The sequence below is a fragment of the Acomys minous genome (genome assembly GCF_964271855.1).
Source record: "Acomys minous genome assembly, chromosome: 15".
NCBI classification, from domain to species: domain Eukaryota; kingdom Metazoa; phylum Chordata; class Mammalia; order Rodentia; family Muridae; genus Acomys; species Acomys minous.
The window spans coordinates 102,482,854-102,493,539 of record NC_140497.1 but is presented as its reverse complement, the minus strand read 5'-3'; the positions used below and the strand labels follow the sequence as shown (position 1 = coordinate 102,493,539).

General features: G+C 48.4%; 1 long non-coding RNA gene across 2 annotated transcripts; it reads right to left on the bottom strand.

The window, feature by feature from the left end:
• Positions 1-366: 366 nt before the first annotated feature.
• Positions 367-10,161, bottom strand: LOC311584071. 2 transcript variants are annotated; one of them, XR_014774778.1, is made up of 3 exons: positions 9,649-9,801; positions 3,859-4,221; positions 367-515 (listed from the first exon to the last, which is right to left on the bottom strand). It is a non-coding gene; the product is annotated as an uncharacterized lncRNA (long non-coding RNA). The 2 variants fall into 2 exon arrangements; XR_014774777.1 differs by lacking the exon at positions 9,649-9,801 and adding an exon at positions 10,007-10,161 and having other exon boundaries at positions 369-515.
• Positions 10,162-10,686: the final 525 nt, after the last annotated feature.

The window sequence follows — 10,686 nt, the reverse complement described above, 5'->3', positions numbered from 1 at the left end:
ACCTCACCTATGGCAGTGACAGGGGACAGCGAGAGGCTACCTCACCTATGGCAGTGACAGGGGACAGCGAGAGGCTACCTCACCTATGGCAGTGACAGGGGACAGCGAGAGGATACCTCACCTATGGTAGTGACAGGGGACAGGGAGAGGCTACCCTCACCTATGGTAGTGACAGGGGACAACGAGAGGCTACCCTCACCTATGGTAGTGACAGGGGACAGCGAGAGGCTACCTCACCTATGGCAGTGACAGGGGACAGCGAGAGGCTACCTCACCTATGGCAGTGACAGGGGACAGCGAGAGGCTACCTCACCTATGGCAGTGACGGGGGACAGCGAGAGGCTACCTCACCTATGGCAGTGACAGGGACAGCGAGAGGCTACCTCACCTATGGCAGTGAGGTTCCTGCAGGTCTCCAGCATCACATCTCCGTACAGACTCCTCTGAGAAGGATCCAGCAAATCCCACTCGTCCTGGGTGAAGTGCACGGCCAGATCCTCAAAGCTCAGCAAACCCTAAAGCGTTCCACATGTGGACAGAAAAGAGTGGGTGAGAACGACACATCTGTCCACGTCTGACAGCACGGCCACGTAATTCTGTGGTTTCCACCATTCACTCCATATATACAAGTTCAGTAAAAGCACTGAGAGATGTTCTACCACGTGACAACCACTATGTCAATTTAACTCAAATGCGTTTTTGCCCCCTTCTCTTCTTTATCTCCCCTTCCTGGCAGCTGCCAGAACTTATAGCTCATCGATCCAGAGAACTTCCTTTAAATTCATAAAACTGACCTTAAGCTTCCTTTTGAGACAGTTCTTAAACTCTTTAAGAAAAAAAATCATTCTGTGATGTGTGTGTGTGTGTGTGTGCGCGCGCACCTATATACAGCACCCACGGAAGTCAGAAGAGGGGCCCTTGGAACTAGAGTTACAATAGTTGTGAGCTACAAGGTAGGTGCTCGGAAGCGAACCTGGGTCCTCTGCTCTTACCACTGAGCCATCCTTGACTTCTTAGTAACAAGACTAAGAACCCAAAGGAGACCCAAGTTTCCCATGTGCTAATCTGTCAGAATTCCCCAAAATTTCTAGCAATGTTACTTGTTGGTATAAAGCACGCTGTTTCTTCAATGATGAAGAAAACAGAAAAGGCACTTTTTGCAGCAGTAAATGACACTTGGAGAGGCAGCTCAGCAGTTAAGAGCACTGACTGCTCTTCCAGAGATCAGGGTTCCCAGCATCACATGGCAGCTCACAGCTGTCTACACCTCCAGTTCCAGGGGATCTGACACCCTCACACACACACACACACACTGTACGCAGGCAAAACACCAATGCACATGAAAATTTTTAAAAAATTAATAACAATGTAAAAGTAAAACACAGCAAGGGCCAGGCACTTCAGGAAGCAACCAAATAGTTGATGGAGAAATGGAAGACAAATGGAGCAGAGTGGGTTTTGCACTAAGAAGAGAGGCAGAACTGGAGATGTAGGCATAAGTAATTGCATGATTGAATGCTGATTGCTCTACCCTCCCCCAATAGCTGGTTACAATCCTCATTCTGAGACTCTCCTGTCTCAGTGTTGTGTAAACATTGCTCCCCAACTTAGACTGGTCCCACACGTGCCTGGGCAGCACTGTAGAGCTGGCCATGGTGGAATGGACGCAGGTGAGACAGCGCCAATGGCATGAGTGCAAGAGAGCTGGCCCCACCCCTTGTCTGGGCAGCATGGGATTAGCTGGCCCCACACTTACCTGGACAGCAGAGTAGAGCTGATCCTGGGGGCTAGAGGGTGAGGGTGAGCTGGCCCTGGGGCATGAGAACAGGAGAGCCGGCCCCACCCCTTGCCCAGGAAGTACAGGAGAGCTGGCCCTGATGGTGTGGGTGCAGGAGAGCTGGCCTTGATGGTGTGGGGGCAGGAGAGCTGGCCCTGATGGTGTGGGGGCAGGAGAGCTGGCCCTGATGGTGTGGGGGCAGGAGAGCTGGTCCTGATGGTGTGGGGGCAGGAGAGCTGGCCCTGATGGTGTGGGTATAGGAGAGCTGGCGAGCAAACCAACTCAGCCACCACGCAGGCCCAGCTCCAGGACTCTGAGTTAGCCCACCCCAGCATCTACTCCATCTATAACTGCTGACCATGTGAAGGAGACAGCCCTGCAAGATCTCCATGAAACAGAGCAACAACAGGATGTCTGAGAGAAGTCCTGGTGAGGATCAGCATTGAAAGTGTGGTAACAGCCAGAGACCTCAAACCAGACCAATGACTCACTGCAATGAACATTTCCAAGTGAAGCTAAGAAAAACAGGAGGAAGCTGGACACAACCTAGATATCCCTCAGTTGAAGACTAGATAAAGAAACTGTGGTATATTTACACTATGGAATACTACTCAGCTTTTAAAAACAAGGAAATCCTGAAATTTGCAGGCAAATGGATGGAACTAGAAATGATCACACTGAATGAGTTAACCCAGACCCAGAAAGATACACATGGTATATACTCACTTATAATTGGGCACTAGCGCAACAGAGATGTCTCCTGAAAGTATTCACTTAGCAGGAGATTGGGATAGATACTGGGACTTCCTATTGGGACTTGAGGTAAGAGAGGTAAGGGAGAATGGGGAAATAGAAGGATCCAGAGGGTCCTAGAAACCTACAAGAAGACCATTAAGTGAAGGAGAGATAACCCTGTTTTTGTTATGATCCCAAGTGTGGGATGAGGAACAGTCTTGTGAGAAGAGAACAGGTGAGGTTAATCCACTAGGCCAACCACCACATGCCGGAGCTTGATTGTTGCCAGCTGAAAAGATCCTGTGAACAGACTCTGGGAGGAGATACATAAATGAGCCCAAAACTGGAGGCAGGGCCTTTGGAGACTTGGGTTAGTTTTGGCTGTTCATCGCTCCACTTTAAGATGCTCCTAGAGAGAACCGCTCAAGGGAAGGCTTTGGGGGCTCCAGGCTCCTGCTGAGGTTCCGGGTTCTGGTTACTCCAGGTTCTAGCAGAAGAAATCCTGCTGGCAAGGCCAGGAGAATCATTCTTCGGAACTGATATCCTTACGGTTTTGTTATTCTTTAATCCTCTTTTCCTATTTTTTCGGTTAGTCGGGTTATAAGGGACGTATGCTCAGTTAATAAGTTTGTAATAAAATATATTTGTTAAGAAAATTGAGCCTGCCGGGCCTTTAATCCCAGCACTCGAGAGGCAGAGGCAGGTGGATCGCTGTGAGTTCGAGGCCAGCCTGGTTTACAAAGTGAGTCCAGGACAGCCAAGGCTACACAGAGAAACCCTGTCTCAAAAACAAAAAAAAAAAAAAAAGAAAAAGAAAAAAAGAAAATTGAGCCTACAATTAAGGCTGGTGGATCTGTTCAAACTACTGCACCAAACAAGGACAATACATACAGTAAACCTAGACCCCCTATCCAGCTCTAGCCAATGGACAGTACATTCCCCACAGTTGTGTGGAGAGCAGGGACTGACTCGGACATGAACTCTGGTGCCCTCTATTTGACCGCTTTCCCTTGGTGGGGAGACCTGGTGTCACTTAGAAGAAGAGTTAAGCAGGCTACCAGGATGAGACCTGATAGGCTGTGACCATGTGGTGGGGGAGGAGGTCTCCTTCTGTCACAGACCTAGGGGAGGAGAATAGGATGAAAGAGAGGAGGAGGGAGGGGGGAATGGAAAGATACAATGAGGGGATAACAATTGAGATATAATCTGAATAAATTACTTAAATAAAAAATAAAAGAAAAACAGGAGGACATAGGTAGCTATCTTAATCAGAGTTCTCTTGAGGATAAAGCTAAAAGAACAACAAGGAGAATTTAACAGATTACCTTATCTAATTTACAACTGACCTGATCTGGCCTGCATAGCCCAACAATGGCCGTCTCCATGACAGAAAGGCTCTGCTCACAACCCCAGGAGCTTCAGTCTGGTGACAAAGGCCTGGAAGACACCTGGACAGCTTCTTCAGTGGTCTTCCATCCACACTGGGAGGCACAAGAAGCTGAATTCCAATGTCAGTGACAGATGACAGCAGCAGCGGCAACAGGACAGATGCACTCACCAGCAAGAAGTGAAGGCAGGCAGGAAAACAAACACTGCTTCTTCTGCTTCTTCTTGGGACTTCTCAATAGAGGCCACCACTCAGAGTGCCACCCACCGTAGGCCAGGGTCTTCTTGTTTCAGTTAATCCTTCCTGAAAGTTCCTGGCACACCTGCACAGAGACAGGCCTCTTAGTTGATTCCAGAGCCAATCAAGTCAACAGTGAAGATGGCAGATCAGCCATCACATGAGCAACCAGCAATATTCAGGACCTGGGTGCCCACTGAACACTGTGTTAGCCTCACAACTTCCGGGTCTGTCTGGCTCCGCCCACAGGCTCCTCCCACACTAGTCTTACCTCTGACTAAATGTGTCTCAGGCTCCATCATGAGCAACTGCACCTTCCCTAACTATGGTTTTCATATGGTCAGCTATTTTTATTGTATCATCAGGAATATGTGTCTTCAAAGAGCATCTCTGAAAGACAGCAACTAGGCTCCATCTTTATCTTTCTATTGTCCATGTCCTCACTGTACTCTGGCCATTCAGCTCAGTGTTTTACTTATAAAGACTGCACCATGTACCAATGAAAAGAAAGCCAAGTAAATTAGCCATAAAAATCAAGACACAAAATGACAAAGGGAAACTTGAAAAGTGAAATGAATGAATAAATAAATAAGGACGGCCCAAACAGTTAAGAACGTGTCCCAACCTGAGTGCAGTGACGCACAGCATTAATCCTATCACTCAGGAAACAGGCAAAAGAATCTCTTGAGTCTGTGCCTATCCTGGTCTACAGAGCGAGTTTAACAGTGACCCTGTCTTAAAAATACAAAAACAAATGTACACCAATCTGGTACAGTGTGCCCCAGAAAAGCAAACACTTCTGAATTTAAACCTAGGCCACGAGTGGCCACACACATGCGAACACACACACACTAAGCATATGTACGGCACATGTCACTACCCAGAGGTCACTGACGGACATCTGGGCGGTATTTTGAATAGAGCAGTGAGGACCATGGCTGGGCAAGGATCTCGGATATGCCCAGGAATGTGATAGCTGGGGAGGGTGCTTGAACAAGAATGGCCCCCAGAGGCGCATATACCTGCTTAACCATCAGAGAACAGCACTGCGTGAGAAGGACCAGCAAGTGTGGCTTGGTTGCAGGAGGTGTCGCCGGGGCTGAGCTTTGAAGCTTCACGATGGCCCAGTGTCTCTCCCTCCCTGCAGATCTGGAGGCAGAGCTCTCCGCTCCTTCTCCAGCACGTGTGTCCTGCATGCCGCCATGCTCCCCACCATGATGACGATGGACTAACACTCTCAAACTGTGAACCAGCCCCAATTAAAGCTTTCTTTCATAAGAGTTGCCTTGATCGTGGTGTCTCTTCATAGCAATAGAACAGTGACTAAGACACTGGGCCATATGTAAGCTTAAAAAAAAAAAAAAGATGACTAACCCACTGCTCTCTGGCTGGATGTGAGGCCTGCTTCACAAGAGAGAATCATCCATCCCTGGTACTGTAAGCCTGAAGAGCCCGAGGCTAAGGTTCAGCCTCTAGGAAGGTACTCACTGACAGTGTTTAGTCAACTGCCCTGGGACCCGGCCACTTCTAAGCATCTGTGTTGACACCATAAGCAAACCTGCTCCTGCTCAGCCTCCTTTTGCAATGAATGTCAACGAACACAGGATGCACGCGTGTCCAAAGCACTGAGAGTAACAGATAGTTAAGTGCTCAAGACTAAAGAGGACATTTTAAAATTATTTTTTAAATTTTGCTTTTGAGAATTTATTTTCTGTGTGTGAATGTTATGCCTTCGTGTATTTCTGTACAACATGTTCATAGAGTGCAAGCAGGCCAGAAGAGGAACTGGAGTTACAGATGGTTGTGAACTTGTCTGGCGTGATGGCGCAGGCCTTTAATCCCAGAGCTTGGGAGGCAGAGGCAGGTGGATCTCTGTGAGTTCTAGGCCAGCCTGATCTACAGAGCAAGTCTAGGACAGCCAAGGATACACAGGAAAACACTGTCTCGAGAAAAAAAGGTTGTGAACTTCCATGTAGGTGTTGGGAATTGAACTCTGGTCTCTCGAAAGAACAGCCAGCACTCTTAATTTCTGAGTCATTTCTCCAGCCCTGAATTATACCACTAGCTCTTAGGAGGGGGTGGGAAAAAATCTAAGAGCAAGAGAGAAGAGAGAGAAGGCCTGTAAAATGCTGACTTCTGGGCATAGCAGAGCCAATGCTGTCATGACTTCATAGTGGTCATGGGACTACACAAAACAGCACCTATCAATAGTCAATTACCGGTCAGGAAGGGACCAACAGTGCTCTGCTCTTCTTGAATTATTGACCACTGACAGATTCTGGAGGAGAAAGTCATTGTCTTTAGCTGTGTGTCCACCAAGCTCACATGAAAAGTTCCAAACTCACAGGTAATCCTGGTTAACTCAGTGGGTTCCAACACAAAATTTAAGAGAGGAGACATCAGTGACTGAAAGGAAATTGCAGAGATAAGGCGTGACTGGGGACCGAGGGAGGTTAGAGGGTAGGAGGGAGCCACAGTGTGCACTTTATACACTTATGAAATTGTTAAGGGGGAAATTTGTTAAAAGTTATAAAAAATCTGAAGGAAAAAAATATCATGGTTTACATTTGCTATTCCAGCATTTTGGAGGCAGCAAGCAAGTCAGGAGCTCAAGGCCGTCCTGAGCTTCACAAGGGCTTACCTCACCATAATAAAGAAATTACCTAAGTCAAATAAAAAACTTACATACCACACAATCAACTGGAAACAAAGCTAGGTACACAAAACCAATTAAACCTTCCAAGTTCAGGCTGTGGATGAAGCAATGGCAGAGCACACAAGGACCAGAATTCAATTCCCAACATGCACCTTCCCCAAAACAGTTAAAAGTCAATGTAATCTATCATAAACAAGTAAATAACAAAAACCGTATGATCAGGCTGGAGACATGGCTCCTCAGCTAAATACACTGCCTGTTCTCCTGGGGGACCCAGGCCCGATTCCCAGCGCCACGGGACTGAAACGCCAGTTCCTGCGGATCCACCACCTTCTCTCCTGCACAAGCACCAACCACGGACACGGTGTACAGGCAATACACCCACAGAAATAAAAGATAAAATAATTTTAAATCATGGTCATACAGATATTTGCAGGGAATAAAAATATATGTCAACAAAAGGGGAAGGCAGCTTTTTTAGAAGAAATAAAAAACCTTTTTTGGGTCTGGAGAGATGGCTCAGAGGTTAAGAGCACCACCTTCTCTCCCAAAGGTCCTGGGTTCAATTCCCAGCAACCACATGGTGGCTCACAACCACCTATAATGTGATCTGGTGCCCTCTTCTGCAGATAAAGCACTCATATGCAATAAATAAAATAAATAAATCTTTAAAAAAAAAAGCTTTTTTGCCCAAAGGAAATATCAAAAACCAACAAAAACTCAAAGACCTAGTGAGATACTATAACAAACATATAGGATACATAACTCTGTCCTATTCCTGTACTTGGCAATAACCAAGAGGATCTTAAAATAAAAACCTTATATTGCTTATATATAGTAAAGATAAACGGCAACAGAAAGAAATACACACAAACGTAGCAAGGAACTACACACGTGCTGGGTGTGGTGTTGCACACACTTGGAAGGCAGAGGCAGGCAGACTGCTGTGAGTTCAAGGCCAGCCTGGTCTACAAAGTTCCAGGGTCAGACACAGTCACATAGTGAGACCTTGCCTCAAAACAAACAAACAAACAAAAATGGGCGGGGGAAACCTGCAGGCATTGACTACAGCTTTTTTAACTATGTGCTTTACATGTATAGGCGTTTCGCTCCCACCACACTCGTCCCTGGTGCCTATGAGGCCAGAAGATGGCTTCAGAGCCCCTGTGCCTGGAGTTGCAGGTGGGTGCGATCCGCCGTGTGCTCACTGGAAACCACACTCCAGTCCTCTAGAAGAGCAGCAGTGTTCTTAACCACCAAGCCTCCTCGCCAGCCTCAAACCACACATCACCAATGAAAACAATGGACTTAATAGTGGCAACGCCACTGCAGGATGCTGGATGTGATCCTGAATGGCACAATGGGCTACGCCCTGTCCTACGTTACTCCATATTGTGAAAACCAGTGGCTCCCCAGGCCATGCCTTGCCCTGAGAGACTCCATTTGACTCTATTTTGAGGGAAAAGGAAACTACAGCCCCACCATAGAGCCACAAACACTGCTACCCGTCATGCTAACAGCAAACTGATGAACGGCTTACTCCTGGGAACAAAAAGGAAACCGATAGAGGTTTAAGGGTGAGTCGAGACTAGGAGGGGGCACATGAGTGTATTAAAATGCTATCACGGATACCAGGCCCAGGAACTTGCCAGACCAGGAAAGGGTATAAATCTGTCTCCCGACCTCATAAGGTGAGAGTCGCATAGCCCTAGGATGGCTGGCCCCAAGCCAACCTATCACCTGATACCCAGCATGTAAGTCTGAGGGGTTTCAAATCAACTAGGTCCAGTGCCTGTTGGTCCAGCTCAACTGGCTGTCCCTCCACCTGCCCCGCAGCTAGCCCCGGACCTGACCCCACAGCTGCCTGTTCTCGGAAGCCTGGTTCTGCCTTCCGGCTAGCAACTCCAACACTGCAGCACGGCTGACAGGCCTGAGGGTTCCCTCCCCGTCGCAGGCCAGTTTTGAGTTCCTTGTCATACCTGTAAAGGCTCTACCTGCATTTCTCTCAGCCTACTTCTGAGCCTTTTCTTTTACCTGTATTCATTTTATAAGCCAGATATATGCATAGATTACTGTGTGCTGTGTGATATGAGATTAATATTGGCAATTAATACTGGAATAAAAGACACCACATCAGCCTTGTCCCACTTACCAAAACAGGCGAAATTATCTGGTAAATCGCTGACATCAAAACCATTGAACTTTTTAAAATTTATTGTTATTCAAAAACATTCTGAGCCGGGAGGTGGTGGCACACCCTTTTAGTCCCAGCACTTGGGAGGTAGAGGCCGGCAGATCTTTGAGTTTGAGGCCAGCCTGGTCTACAGAGTGACTTCCAGGAGACCCTGTCTCGAAAAAACCAATCAAAACAACAACAAAAATCTGACAGTATGGGAAGATACAAATGTGCCCATCTATATTTCCAGCATAGCCATGCTCATGATAGGAAGTCTCAGCGATGTCCGTTCTCAATTTAAACTAGAAGCTCAACACACACTTCCAATAAAAATCTTTAAAAAACAAACAAACAAACAAACAGGAAGAACCAAAATGGTGAACCCAACACAGAAGAATCATCTGCAACACTTCCTGACTTTAACGCTTCTCGTCAAAGGTCAGTACTCAAAACAAAGCACTATGGGGCGGGGGGGGGGGGGCCGGGGGGGCACTAACAAACCTACAGAGTCATAAACAGAAAACACGACCAAAATATTACCAAAGGATGTCTAACAGAAAAGCAAAATATATGAGAAACGTCATCTTTCCCAGAGCTGCTTCTTTCTGAACACCTTCGCAAAGACATTACCAATGTCGCAAAAAAAAAAAAAATTTACCCAAAGTGGATCCTATACCTACATGTGGAACGCAAAGTTCAGAACTTCTCGAAGGCGGCACAAAGAACCTAGACGGCCTTTAGTCTAGCAAGCGGCCTCCCGGCGCGACGCCACACAGGCAGGACCGAGCGCGCCCGCACCGGGCCGTGACGTCACCGGCGGAAGTCTGACTTCCGCCGCAGGGCTGGCGCGGAAGAGGGCGGTGGAGGCGGAAGTACGCACAGGCCGCGGCCCCGGGGCCCAGGTCGCAGGGCAGACAACCGCGTCCCCGCGCCCGCTCCCACCCCCGCCCCCCAGGCCCGCGGAGCACCCACCACCCCGGCTCCCGCGGCTCAGCCGGCCGCTCCTCCCCGTCTGGCGACGGCAGCCCCCGCGCTCACCATGGCGCGCGGCTTCCGAGCTCGCTTGCGCTCCTCACAGCTCCCGGCAGCGGCGGCCACATCGGCCTTCCTCAGCCTTTGCTGAAGAACCCTTCGCTAGCATGGCGGCCTGAAGGAACCCGCCCCCACCTCCCAGGGGCGCTCTGATTGGACAGCTTGCCTGGAGGCTCTGATTGGCTAGAACTTGCTGTGCGAGGGCTGAGTGACAGGAGCAGTTCCTCCAGATGCTCCGTAGGTTGTGAGCTTTGATCTCACTGTTGAGTGTTGCGGTGGCCAGCAGGTGGCAACATAGGCTCATGGCTCTCGTGTCCCTTTCCGTGTGCCTCACGGAATGATACCAGGACCCTGGCCAGTGAAAATAGTTGACAGTGTCGAGCCAGTTTTGTGACTCTCAGATATCCAGGGACAAGTCCGCTGAAAGGAACAATTGTTCGGTGCCGACTGCTCAGGAGGGCCCTTTGCCATAGCTTCTCCAGAATACTTTTGTTGAGAATCTTGCCTCAAACTCATAATCCTCCTGCCTCAGCCTGAAATCATAGGCCCTGAGCCAACATGTCTACCCATAATTTTTTTTTCTGCCTGCTCTTCCAAAGAACCCAAGTTCCACTCACAGCATCCAGGCAGAGGCTCAGAACCTTCTGTAACTCCAGTGCCAAGGAACCCAGTGTCATCTGCCCTGC